General features: G+C 40.7%; 1 protein-coding gene across 3 annotated transcripts in view; it reads right to left on the bottom strand.

The window, feature by feature from the left end:
• The window catches only part of LYST (lysosomal trafficking regulator), a 177,038-nt gene extending 164,408 nt beyond the window's left edge, over positions 1 to 12,630 (bottom strand). For 2 of the 3 annotated variants that reach the window (XM_043924935.1, XM_043924936.1), the window contains exon 1: positions 12,504 to 12,615. The gene's annotated coding sequence lies outside the window, so the exon portion shown is untranslated. Of the gene's footprint in view, positions 1 to 12,503 lie in introns of all 3 variants that reach the window. The other variant, XM_043924934.1, reaches the window with a different exon arrangement.
• Between the last annotated feature and the right edge of the window lie 285 nt (positions 12,631 to 12,915).

The following is a 12,915-nucleotide window of genomic DNA, read 5'->3' as shown; positions in this document are numbered from 1 at the left end:
TGTTCCATATTAATTTATATAGGACTATAATAATCCGTAACTAGTAAATGTGGAGGAAAACTTTGGCTCAGAGAGGAGAGGTCATCCTGGCTCCTTGTACAACAAAAGTGGGCAGGAAATAAAGGAACCCAGGCACAGTGTAGCAAGGCAGAATTTTAAAGGAAATTCCAAGAAAGTCACACCAAAATGTATCACACTAAAGCTCTTCAACAAGCAGTTCGTTTTCTCTAAAACAAACTGGACAAGCAGATAGCTCAGAAGATGATCTGTATTTGATCCTGAGCACCATAAAAGAATGGAAATTTTGAGACACTGTGGCTGCACCAAAAGGAACAATGAAGGCCCACCAAGTAAATCATCTCTCCTGGCTGTACATTCCTACTAGGAATAATTGTGCTAGAAGTTTTATACTGAATAGCTCATCCATCTTCATAACAGATCTCTAGATTTTTACAGAATGATAATGATGGTGATACACCTAATACCTACCATGATTAATTACTACACATTAGGCACTTCCATAAGCACTCTATTGGAGTGGTTGGTTTAATCCCCATAACAGTCTCATAGGTACAAATATACCCCTATCTGTCACATGTTGGAAACTGAAGCACAGTGAGGTTAGGTAACTGTTCAAGGTCACAGAGCTACAATTATCAGACGCAGGATTCAGGCCCAGGCAGTCTCTCTGTATTCTATCAAATTTCTCTTCTTCAAAACAAACACTGACTCCTCCCTCCAACAAACTAGCTCTTCCTTCCTCATTCCTATTTCAGTTAATGGCCTCTACCCAGTCACTCATGAGGGAAAAAAAAAAAAAAGAATAGCACTTCATCTGGGGCCTAGTCAATTCTTCCTCTTGACAGCTGGCTGATTCACCTCTGCATCTCCTACTTGCTAACTCTGTGACCTTAGACTTGATTTCCTCTAAGTCTCAGATTCTTATCTATAAAACTGAGTTCCTAAGAGCACTTCGAGTTGTTGTGAATGTTAAAACTAAATGAGATAGCACTGTGCCTGGCAGATTGTAGAAAGATCAGTCATTGTTAGCTGTTATGATCATCACCTTGAATCTGGTCCTTCCCCTCTCCTCTTACGATGAAGCATTCTCTGGTCCTCATCTCTCTCACTTGCAATACCAACAACCTCTTAATTGGTCACTCTTCTTGGTGCATTTCCATTCAGTTCAAATTCTCCAACTGCTAAAAATGTCAGCCACGTTCCTTAAAATCATAAATGGCACCTCAATTCCTAGGGAATACGATCCTAATTCCTTATTATCATGCTATGGAACTCCCTCTGCTATCTAACTTTTTTTTAAATCTCTCAACACATCTCAAAACACAATGTACTATGCCATAATTCCTCCTAAAGGTTCTCAACATTAATTCACTGTTTGTTTTTTTTAAATCATGTTGCTGCTGCTACAAAATTCCCATTAACTACCAATTACTTTTCTAAATGCCTGTATCTTAGGACTCACTACATTGTATTACAGGATTACACTGTTTCTTTCAAAGCTAGATTATACTTTAAGAAGGGAAATCAGGTCTTATTTGTTTAAAAATAAGTAAAATAGTAAGAGCTCAATAAATAGAAACCAATTCATTTAATACTAACTTTGACAGTAAACATTTTGTTACTCAAATTCCTTTATGAAATATTCCCACACCTAAAGCACTGAGAAATAAACAGGCACATTTATAAAAGCCTTTCTCCATTCCATGGCAAGAACTTAATGTATTAAGGAAAGTGCTACAGAAACACCTAAAAATCTTTACCAAAATTTGTTAGGTTAAAAACAAAAAACTTCAGCAATAAAAGCTTAGATGTTTATTCTTCCTATTTTAAAGAGTATGATTCGGAGTTTACAGTTTCAAAGTTCTTTAAAATCAACAGTAGACATGGTGGTTTTCCATACCTCCTAAAGAAACACACACAAAAAAAGTCCTGGAGCGTTATGCTAAATGTGAAACGAAAACAGTAAAAAATAATTTATAAAGTAACATCATAATGATGAACAGTTTTTAACATATATCTTGTATAAGGTAAAGGGCCTGCAAAATAAGTTTCAGAAAGACTGAACACAGATATTGACAAGCTTGAAAGACTTCTTGCAAATGTAGATAGAATTAGTTTCCTCATTCCTCTGTAATTCTTACAGACACAATGAAAATTAGTTTCCCTCCTAAAGAAAAAAATTCAGCTGAGGCAATTATAGACAAATATGTGTTTACTATTACAGAACATTTCATATCAAGAAAAACAGCAGTAAGACCAAACTGAGACCTGGTTGCTTCATCTGCTGTTCTCTAACCATTCATGAGGATGGACAAATAGTAGGAGAAAAGGGCACAGGGACTGGGAGTGATAGAGAACAGAAGTCAAACAGAAATATATACTAAACAGTTTCTGAGAGAATGCATTTCAGATTCAACCTACACTTTATATTTTTTTTCAACCACACTGGTATCATTACAATCTAGTTTCTATCATTGTGATCTGCATGTAGACACGTACAAAGAAAAAGGGTTAAAGTTACACATGAACTACATACTAGAAACCAAACACCATTGTTTTCCATGTTGTATAAGGCATCTTTCAGCTATGGGATTACATTTTTAAAGTGTATTAAAATATTCAAGAATTTGGTGGTATAGGAGAAAGAATACTAGACTAAAAGTCAAAACACTTTCAGTTTTCTGTTTTGCATCAAATTCTTTAGGATCTCAGGCAAAGTGCTTTTCTGATCCCCATTCTTTTTATACATATTCAAACAAAGACAAAAGTAGATGATCTCTAAGTATTTTTAGGCTATGGACTTTCATAACAGTACAAGAGTCAGAAAATAGTAATATAGTAATAGTCATATAGTAACAGTAAGCATCAAGATTAATTTAAGATTAAAATTACACATTCTAAATATTTCCTTAAATCGTGCATCATTAGGTTTTGTCAAAACCAGAGATTCTTTTTTTTTTAAATAAGATGTAGAGAAAATAAATACATTTCAGTAATATGGAATGTATGACTTTAGAAATAGTCTCCAAAATTTTTAAATAAAGCTAACAGAGAAAAGCAAGAACAGTTATCAGCATTACTGTCTTTGGAAGCATCATTAAGAGGAAATCCAGAAAATGGCAAAGGATTTTGATCTTTAATAGACTAAAATAAAAATAAAGTCACAGTGTATATTAAAGGTTCAGATAAGTAAATATCAAAAAGCAGTGTAAGAGTGAGCTGACAAATATAAACAGCTGCCCTACAAGTCACACCAGCAAAATTTCCTTTTACCATTGGCCAGGATACACTGATTTTGCACTTCAATGAATGAATATTCAGAAGACGTAACAATGAATGCATTTTACGAACTGATAAATGTTCCACTTGCCTTTCAAATAAAGCACATAGTTATAATAAATGAGGAAACCATTCTCACGATTGTTTTAATTTTATACTCATCTAAACTTTATATAATTATGCTGTTGAAAAAATATCTATGCAATTATGACTATTACTCTTCAACCTAAGGAACCAAGACAAGTGAACTACAAAACTAATAAGAATTCCACTGCAGCAAGTTACATTTTGATCAGAACAAATTTAAAGAGGGAAGAAAATTAATATACTATTATTGCTCTTTACACATTCATAACAGAAAACACGTATATAGATGTGAATTCACTTTGTTAAACAGAAATTACCAAAACCAGTGAATTCAGCCAAGAATCAAATATAATCACAATAGAAAACAAATATACTTAACCAGAAAATATTTCCAATGTACAAATACAGTTAACTTTTTAAAAAGTTAAGAAGTAAGAATTATAAGAACAAATCCCTAGAAAAGAGCAAATCCATTCTAACAACAACCTTGGAGGTGGAACATGGTTATATCATTCAAAAAAAAAAAAAAAAGGATTAAAAGTAGAAGGGGAAAAAACATAAACCTAGAGTTAGTCCACAACCTAGATGTCACTTTCCAATATTTCATCCAAATTAGGAATTCCCTTTCTATAAATACTCTCCACCCATTCCAGCTTCTGACAAATTATGGTTATTACGAAATTTGTCTTCCTTGATCTAAAATATTTCTTCCTCTCACTTTCACTCCTCTGATTACTACAAAATTACTGACTAGACATTATTAGAAGGCACTGCTAGCACTTCCATTTTCTTCTCAGTTTTTAACCCTTCATCTCCATTGGCTTTTTCTCTGCCTATATTTAAAAAGAAAGAAAGAAAAAAAGCCTGTCGACACCTTCCTCTTTCAAGATTACTCAAGAGTAATCTGCACTGGAAGTAGTCTTTTCACCTCCCCCCACACACACTCTGTGTGTGGCAGCTTGGCTCTTGCCCATACCACTCTACTCAAACTATTCAAGTCAAGACCAACAATAAACTTCTAACTGCCAGACTCAAGCCAACGGGTATCCTTATCTCTTTTGACCTCTCTGAGGAACGTGAGGCATCAGTCAGTCAGTCAGTTCAGTCACTCGGTCGTGTCTGACTCTTTGCGACCCCATGGACTGCAGCACATCATGCCTCCCAGTCCATCACTAACTCCCAGAGTTTACTCAAACTCATGTCCATCAAGTCGGTGATGCCACCCACCCATCTCATCCTGTCATCCCCTTTTCCTCCCGCCTTCAATCTTTCCCAGCATCAGGGTCTTTTCAATGAGGCATATAAGATTATTAATCACTCATTCTTAAACCTCTCTTGTCTCTTGACATGTGTGTGTTCATGCTAAGTTGCTTTAGTCATGCCTGATTCTTTCCGACCCCATGGACTGTAGTTGGCTAGGCTTTAGTCTGTAGCCTCTACAGCCTACAGTATGTCTATGGGATTCTCCAGGTGAGAATACTGGAGTGGGTTGTCATGTCCTGCTCCATCTCGTGACATGGAAGATGCCAAATCTCTTTTGGTTTTCCTCCTGCCCCTCTGACCTCTCCTTGTCTCCTTGTCTGGATGCTTCTTCGCCAGCTGCTTCACATTGGTGAGCCTCTGCATTCTCCCCTCTGCCTCACTTCCCTTTGTGTTCTTTGACAATCTCATCCATCCAAGGTTTCAGGTACCATCTATATAATAATGGCTTACAAATTTTCCTCTAGAGATGAATTCATAACTTCCTTCAAATTTCCAGACTCTTACAGAACAAGACATACCCAGAACATTTCAGGGCAGTATTGTGCCCTAACATTTCAGGTTAGAGAATAATCTTAGGCTAGTAAGCTCCATTCACGTGCCTCTAATTCAAGGCTCAATTCATTTCCCAACATCCACATGACTAAATACCTCAATTTGTCCAGGACAGTCCTACTTTATGTTTGTTGGCCCACAGTAATTATTAACGTCTTTTCATTTTCAAAATAATATCTGTTTAGTCAATACATTATATAATCAGCTTACCTGCCACCATCCTTTCTGATTTTTTTTTTCTTTCTGATTCTTAATGCACAACTAGATGAGTCCTCCTGGCTCAACTCTGAATTCTTTACTCCCTACCATTAGAATCCCTAATTCTGTTGCTAAGAAACTTCCCTATATCCTCTACCTCCACACAAGAGGATCACTTCATCTCCTTCTCTTAACACGATGCACACCCAGATCCCAGCCAGGAAGACAAGTCAGTACTATTCTGGTTTCCAAAGGTGGTTTGGACATTATTATCCCACTTCTTCCCCTTTTAAGGCTATAACTACAGTTACAGTTGTCACTGACTGACCTTTGAGTCATTCATTCATTGAGAACTTTGTCATACAATTCCTGTCTTTCTCTCCACACAAGATCTGTTATTCCAGGGCTTCACTACCCATGAGAAAAATTAATGCCAACACATTGGCACGCTAGGATTTAGAGTACTTTGACTTCCTTTTCGTCAATGACCCCTACTTGGCAGAAGGTCAGAATGATTTAGGAGTTGGGCATTAGGGTTCTGGGGCTAGAAAGACTCAGGTACTTCCAAGCTGTGTGCCTTGGGGAAAATTACTTAATCTCACTGAGCCCCAGTTTCTTCATTTGTAAAATGGAGCTCCTAATATGCGCTTCACAGGATGGTTGTGAAAAATAAGTATGATTTATTATTAACTAATAATAATGCTCATAGATTTATTATGAGCTCATAATTAATCTGTAAGAAGCATTCATATAGTGACTAGCATAAAGTGCACAATAAACAGTTGCTTTTATTAGTATTACTATTTTAATTAGTGCTATTAATCTTGGCTACCCACCGTCATCGGTCATACTTTGGCTCTTATTTCACCTACAATTGTCCCGGTACCAGAATCTTAAATTTAGGACTCTCACATCACATTTTCCCATCTCTAGTACTCCTTTACTTCCACTAATCCTACAGCTTACTCACTGGGATTCTTCATCCTCCACATTTATCAGCCCTGTCTTGGCTTCACTTTCTTCTGTAATCAAGCAGGATACTTAAAAGTTCAGCCCTTCAGTTAACAACCTCATCCCCACCAGTAATCCCTTGACTTCACACCACCCTCTACCCAAGTTCTCCATCATACCTTCCCTTCCAATCCCCATCCAGGTTCAGCCTATTTGCCTTCTGCTCTGTTACAGGACCTGCTGGAGAAAACTGCTTCAGCATGGACAGCCTCTTTCTATATTTGTGATTGCAGGGGTGTTAAACACTATCAGAGATTAGGTCACTTGTCCTTGGTCAAGGCCATTTTCCAATCACAATGGTAACTTTTCCTTTCCCCACAAAAATACCCCAATCCATGCTCTTCCTTCTCAATCTCAGCAGATAACCTTGCTCCACAGAAACAAATAAAACCATCCTGGCTACTCATTTGTCTCTGTATCTACTCCTTATATGCTTTTCTTTTTTCAAAAGGAATATGCATCACTACTTTTCTTCAGGATAACCCTTTCACCTGTGCACCTGTGCTCTTGTTCCCAATCCTTCCACCGCCTCTGAGATTATGTCTATTATCTTCTCTTGTGACTTCAATTTTGTCTCCTCTTCAATAGCCCCTTTCCTTCAGTCCACTAATGTACCCTTTTTTTCCATGTTTAAAGAAAAACAAACCTTTCCTAATCACATCTCCCAGCTCAAACCTCCACCCACTGTCCTCCCTGCTCTACCAAAAGTATTTGAAAGAATATATTTACTGAATGAATGAAAACTTATTTTTCTTGGTTCAGACTTCTCTCCTGAGCTCCAGACCTACATATGTTAAAATTTTAAATTATATGTGACTCATTCCAGATTCAGTTTCAAGAAACAAAACAGCTACTTCACCAAACTGACATGAACTGATGAATTTCACATCTCCCTATCTACTCCTCTCTGTCTTTTTAGAAAATCGATTACTAGCATCACCACTGGCAACCCATTCCAGTACTCTTGCCTGGAAAATCCCATGGATGGAGGAGCCTGGTAGGCTGCAGTCCACGGGGTCGCGAAGAGTCGGACACGACTGAGAGACTTCACTTTCACTTTTCACTTTCATGCATTGGAGAAGGAAAATGGCAACCCACTCCAGTGTTCTTGCCTGGAGAATCCCAGGGACGGCAGAGCCTGGTGGGCCGCCGTCTATGGGGTCGCACAGAGTTGGACATGACTGAAGCGACTCAGCAGCAGCAGCAGCAGCATCACCATTCACCTAATCTAGAATCCTTAAAGCCCTCTTTGATTCCTCCCTCTTCTTCCCCTACCTCGTATCTAAACAAGTCCTTGTTGAAAACTCCCATGAAAGTGAAAGTGTTACTCACTCAGTCATGTCCGACTCTTTGTAACTCCACAGACTGTACACCCACCAGGCTCCTCTGTCCATGGAATTCTTCAGGCAAGGATACTGGAGCGGGTTGCCACTCCCTTCTCCAGGAAATCTTACCAAGCCAGGGATCAAACCTGGGTCTCCTGCACTGCAGGCAGTTTCTTTACCATCTGAGCCACCAGGGAAGCCCCAAATCTCCCATATGTGTCCTTTTTGTGTCTTCCCGGGATTCCTACTGTTGAGGCCCTCCTTACCTGACAGTACTTAACGGGGATGATGTGAAGGTTAAATAAGATGCTAAATGGGAATGCACTCTGTAAGATGTGAGGTACTCACAAAGATTATTTAATATTATTATATCTTTGGCAAAATGAGCATGAGGTTAGCATAATATGATGTATTCTTTAAAAACCAATTCTGCATCTTAGTAATCAGTACTTTATTTTCTAATCACAAATCACAAACCATGTGTTTGGCAATCTGGTCTACAATTTTTATAGAAATCAGTCAGTGCCAAGATGTTTAATGTATAGTTTCCAGGCTTCACCTCCTCACACATTTTTTGATTTAAAATGTCCAATTCTTCGCGTTTCTGGCAAAAATCTTCTATTCTCTCTACTTTTTATAGATGAGTGGCAGTAGTTGTAGAGAATATGTGTAGTACTTACTCTACCTTATCATTCATCTATTTTTTCCACTCATCTAAAGTGGCTAGAAGTTCTCTAATTTCCTGGTCTCTCTTGAGTTTCGACTTCAAAGAATCACATTTGAATGGAGTAATGACTAGCCTTTTGGAAATCTGTTTGATTCCTTTCTTGGCTAATTAAGATGATTACACCTTTTAAACATTACTCTTTCATATTATTAGATAAGATTTTTCTTTGTGTTTTTTTTTTTTTTTTTTTGGTATTCCCAGAAGTTAAGACTTGGAGACTATTCAAAATTTCCCAATGTCTCAATTACTGTAAAACAAAGACAGGAGAATTAAGAGGCACAGGATAAACACTGGTGAGAAGCAATAGCAAAAGAAAGTAGTATCAAAGAGAATACAGAATCCTTATCAACTCTAAGATCAGTTTATAGCTATTTATGTATGGATGTGAGAGTTGGACTATAAAGAAAGCTGAGCACCGAAGAATTGATGCTTTTGAACTGTGGTGTTGGAGAAGACTCTTGAGAGTCCCTTGAGAGATCTCCTTGCAAGGAGATCCAACCAGTCCATCCTAAAAGAGATCAGTCCTGAGTGTTCATTGGAAGGAACTGATGTTGAAGCTTAAACTCCAATACTTTGGTCACCTGATGCAAAGAACTGACTCATTGGAAAAGACCCTGATGCTGGGAAAGATTGAAGGCGGGAGGAGAAGGGGACCACAGAGGATGAGATGGTTGGATGGCATCACCAACTCAATGGAGATGAGTTTGGGTAAACTCCAGGAGTTGGTGATGGACAGGGAGGCCTGGCATGCTACAGTCCATGGGGTCTAAAGAGTTGGATACAACTGAGTGACTGAACTAAACTGATTTTTATATACTTATGTAACATACTTATCTAACATATTTTTATATACTTTCATGATATGTTTTGGTTAAAAATCCTTTTTAAAATATTAGTGTATTACTGGGGTTCTGAATATATTAAGGGGTAGACCTTAAATTTTAAGACCCTAATATATTTTTCATACAAGTTGTACAGATCAAATTCTATTGCTCCAAATACTGCATAATTTGATGAAGAAGATCTCCACCGAATGTGTGATGGCCCATTTATGTCAAGCCATCTTTAATGAAACAGAAGAATTAGGATAATCTCTGTATATTACTGACTACTAGTAAAGTATTAAAAATACAGGTCATTTCCATTATAATTCACAAATGGCCAAGTGAAGCCACATTTGATAACAAGATTCCTGAAGCTTGAAAAAATTCTTGAACTTAAGCCAGGTATCCAAACACAATTCAGAGAAAGGTTAATCAGATGAAGGTGTTCAAGTTAGATACAACAACAAATGAAAAATGTATTCTAAAATTCTGGATTATATGGCTTTCTCTCCAGCTGAAACAGATGCTCTAAGTGTATGCAAGTAAAAACAAAGCTATATTTGATGAAAAAGATGATTAGGTTGGTCCAAAAGTCTAGAAAGAAAATGAGTATGAAAAAAAGTTGGCCGCTCATGGTTGAAAATATTAAGTCCCTGTTATAGTCAAGATAACATAGAAGGGTCTTCAATACAAAGTCAGTGGGTCTACTAATACTAATCTCCACTTGGAGTCTAATTATTTTCTAACCAACTCCTAACCTTCTCTCCAACAAGTTGCTCCTCTCATGAACCTCACCTCAATATATGTCTACTCTATCTACCTACTTGCTCAGGACAGAAATTCTGGTGTCCTTTAAGTTTCCTGTTGACCTTACCCTCAATTTATTGAGAAATCAACCACTCCACCAATTCCACTATGGTTCAAGGTACAACCTCTCTGGCCTGGATTATGGGAAGGGTCCTGAAATTGACATCACCACTTCTGTCCAACACCTCACTCCACCCCAGATAAAATCTATTCTCCGTCCAGCCACCACAGTGACCCTTTTAAAAGCTAAGTCTGATTATACACCTTCTCTATTCAAAAGGATGAGCCCCCTTTGCCCTCAGAGCGGAAGCCCAAGTCCTTCAAAGGCCTACAAGCCCTTGCACAATCTGATTCCCCATTCCCGCTTACCTCTCTCCTGCATTTCCACTGCTTTTACTTTGCTCACTCCACCACAGCCAAATCAGCCTCTGCTGTCCTCAAATGCACCCAGTACACTCCTGCCTCTAAGCAGTCTGCAAGTGCCTTTCCTTCTGCTTGAACACTCTTCCCTCAGAGAGGTGCAGGGATTGCCCTTTCACTTCCCTGCAGTCTTGGGCTCAAATGTCATCTTCTCTAGGAAGTCTTCCTTGGCTACCTCTAGTTAAAGCTGCATGTCTCTTAGAGAACAGATCTGTGGTTGTCAAAGGGGAGGGGACAGGGTGGGAGGTTGGGGTTAGCAGATGTAAGCTAGTATATGGAACAGATAAACAACGAGGTACTAATGTACAGCACAGAGAACTATATTCAGTATCCTGTGATAAAACAAAATGGAAAACGTATTTTAAAAAAAGAATGTGTGTGTGTGTGTGTGTGTGTGTGTGTATAACTGAATCACTTTGCTGTACAGCAGAAATTAGCCCAACATTGTAAATCAACTATACTTTGATAAAACAAAATAAAACTGCAAGTCTCTCCCTCTTCCATGCTTTTTCTCTATAGTACTTAACACCATCTGACAAAGAACATATTTTATTATCTGTGATCCCCTACTAATGCAAACTCCCTGCTGGAGAGGATATTTATCTGTTTTAAGAAAACGGACACACAGTAGGTACTCAAATATATTTACTATATTCACATACAATCTTATAGCTTACAAATTCGGTTTAATGTAAATTAAATTATATAGTAACTCATTTTCTCCCTATGCTCCCCCACTTCTCCAAATTTTCCAACCTTTGTAGTAACAACGTGGATGACAACAAAGAGCTGTCAGAAAGAAAAAAAAAAAAATGTTGCTGGCTACTTGCAAAGCTCTTTAGAACAGATCCCCTGCATTAATTAACTACATTTATAAGATGAAAGCACAAAGTCAACATCTTTATTAGCATAAGGTTCCTGGGTGTGGAAGTTCAAAGGAATAGAACAGAATAGCCAAGGATCATCAGGAAGAAAAGCCCAATTCAGCTGTGCCATCAATCTGCTAAACAAACCCCAAGGAACGTGCAAGCTGACTTCAATATTCAAGGAAATATTCTGGTCTCAATTCAACACCAAAGTATTCAACACGAGATTCAACTCTCTTAAAATGTTCTATCTGCTTAAAACAACCTCATCAACTACCAAATACAGTCACTGGGAGTGTATGGTTGTTTTGTTTTGTTTGAGCCAGTAAGACCCAGAGCTAGCAAGCGTTTTTTAAAGCCTCTGAGCTTACCCCCTCCGCCACCAGGCAAACTGGCCTCCACACTGTGGTGCTGGGGTCTCCCTGGGTTATTTTCCACACAAAACATTATCCAGTTATAATCCCACCAGAGGCTAACCCGCACCTCAGACAAGGCGCCAATGATGCCCGGGACAGAGGGCAGATGTCTCAGAGGATCCTCTAGAGAGTCTCTCGCCTGGGCAAAGGGCTTTACAGGCAGGAAAAAAAGCAGCGGGCTGAGGCGCACGAAGATGACAGGTGGGCGAACACCCGCGGGGCAAGATCTTACAGCGCGACCCGCAGGGTGGCGGCGCCGAAACTGTCAACTCCAGCCGTCAACCTGCGGGTGTGGGCCGGGCCCGGCCCGGGTGCAAGTTGTGCCGCGGCACAGGATAACAAATGAAATCAAGACCGCAGCAAGTCGCCGCCAGCCTGCCTGACCTCCGCCCTCCCAGCGCCGGGAAATAAAAGTTAGTGGCCGCTGGTCGCCGCAAAGGTCCAGAGAAGCCGGGCAGAGCTGCGCCCGCGGCTCAGGTGCTGTCAAAGGCTGCCCGGGCGCGGCGGGGAGACGTCCCGGAGCCCCAGAGCCGGAAAGAAACCTCGAGCCGGCGCGTCAAGGCCGAGTCCCCCGCGCCCTCAGCCCTGCCACCGCGACCCCCAGCCGGGGCTGACTGCCACCCCCAACCGCCTTCCCTCCAGGCCCTCGATAGGGTCCGGGACCCCTAACAGCGGCCGGCATCCCCGGGTCCGGCGGCCGCCTTTACCTGCTCTCTGGCCGCCGCTGACGCGCGTTCCTCCTCACCGGGAGAATCCCAAGTCGTCGCCGCTGACGCCGCCGCCACCGCCGCCGCAAATTCCCCACCCACCGCCCCCTCAGGTAACCCAGGAAACCGGGTACACCACCCCCTCCCTCCCCCCGGTCCGGCCCCAGACCCACTCCTGCGCTTGCGCACTTGCCCGCCTCACGCGTCCCGAGTCCCGCCCCTCGTCGGTAAGGCACCGCCAGCGTCGCAGGCGTAACGCGTGGAGGCCGGAGCCAATGAGGAAGAGAGAAAGGCGGGCCGAGCCCTCGGGGTGGGGCCGGGGCTGGGGCCGGGGCCGGGGCTGGGGCTTTCTCCTCGCGGCGGGGTGGCTGGTCCCGCGTCCTCGCTGTTCCAGGGCTTTGCGAGGCGGGTT

This window comes from Cervus elaphus, chromosome 15 (assembly GCF_910594005.1).
Source record: "Cervus elaphus chromosome 15, mCerEla1.1, whole genome shotgun sequence".
In the NCBI taxonomy this organism is placed as follows: domain Eukaryota; kingdom Metazoa; phylum Chordata; class Mammalia; order Artiodactyla; family Cervidae; genus Cervus; species Cervus elaphus.
Note: the sequence above shows the minus strand (reverse complement) of the source record. Positions and strands in the feature narration are given on the sequence as shown.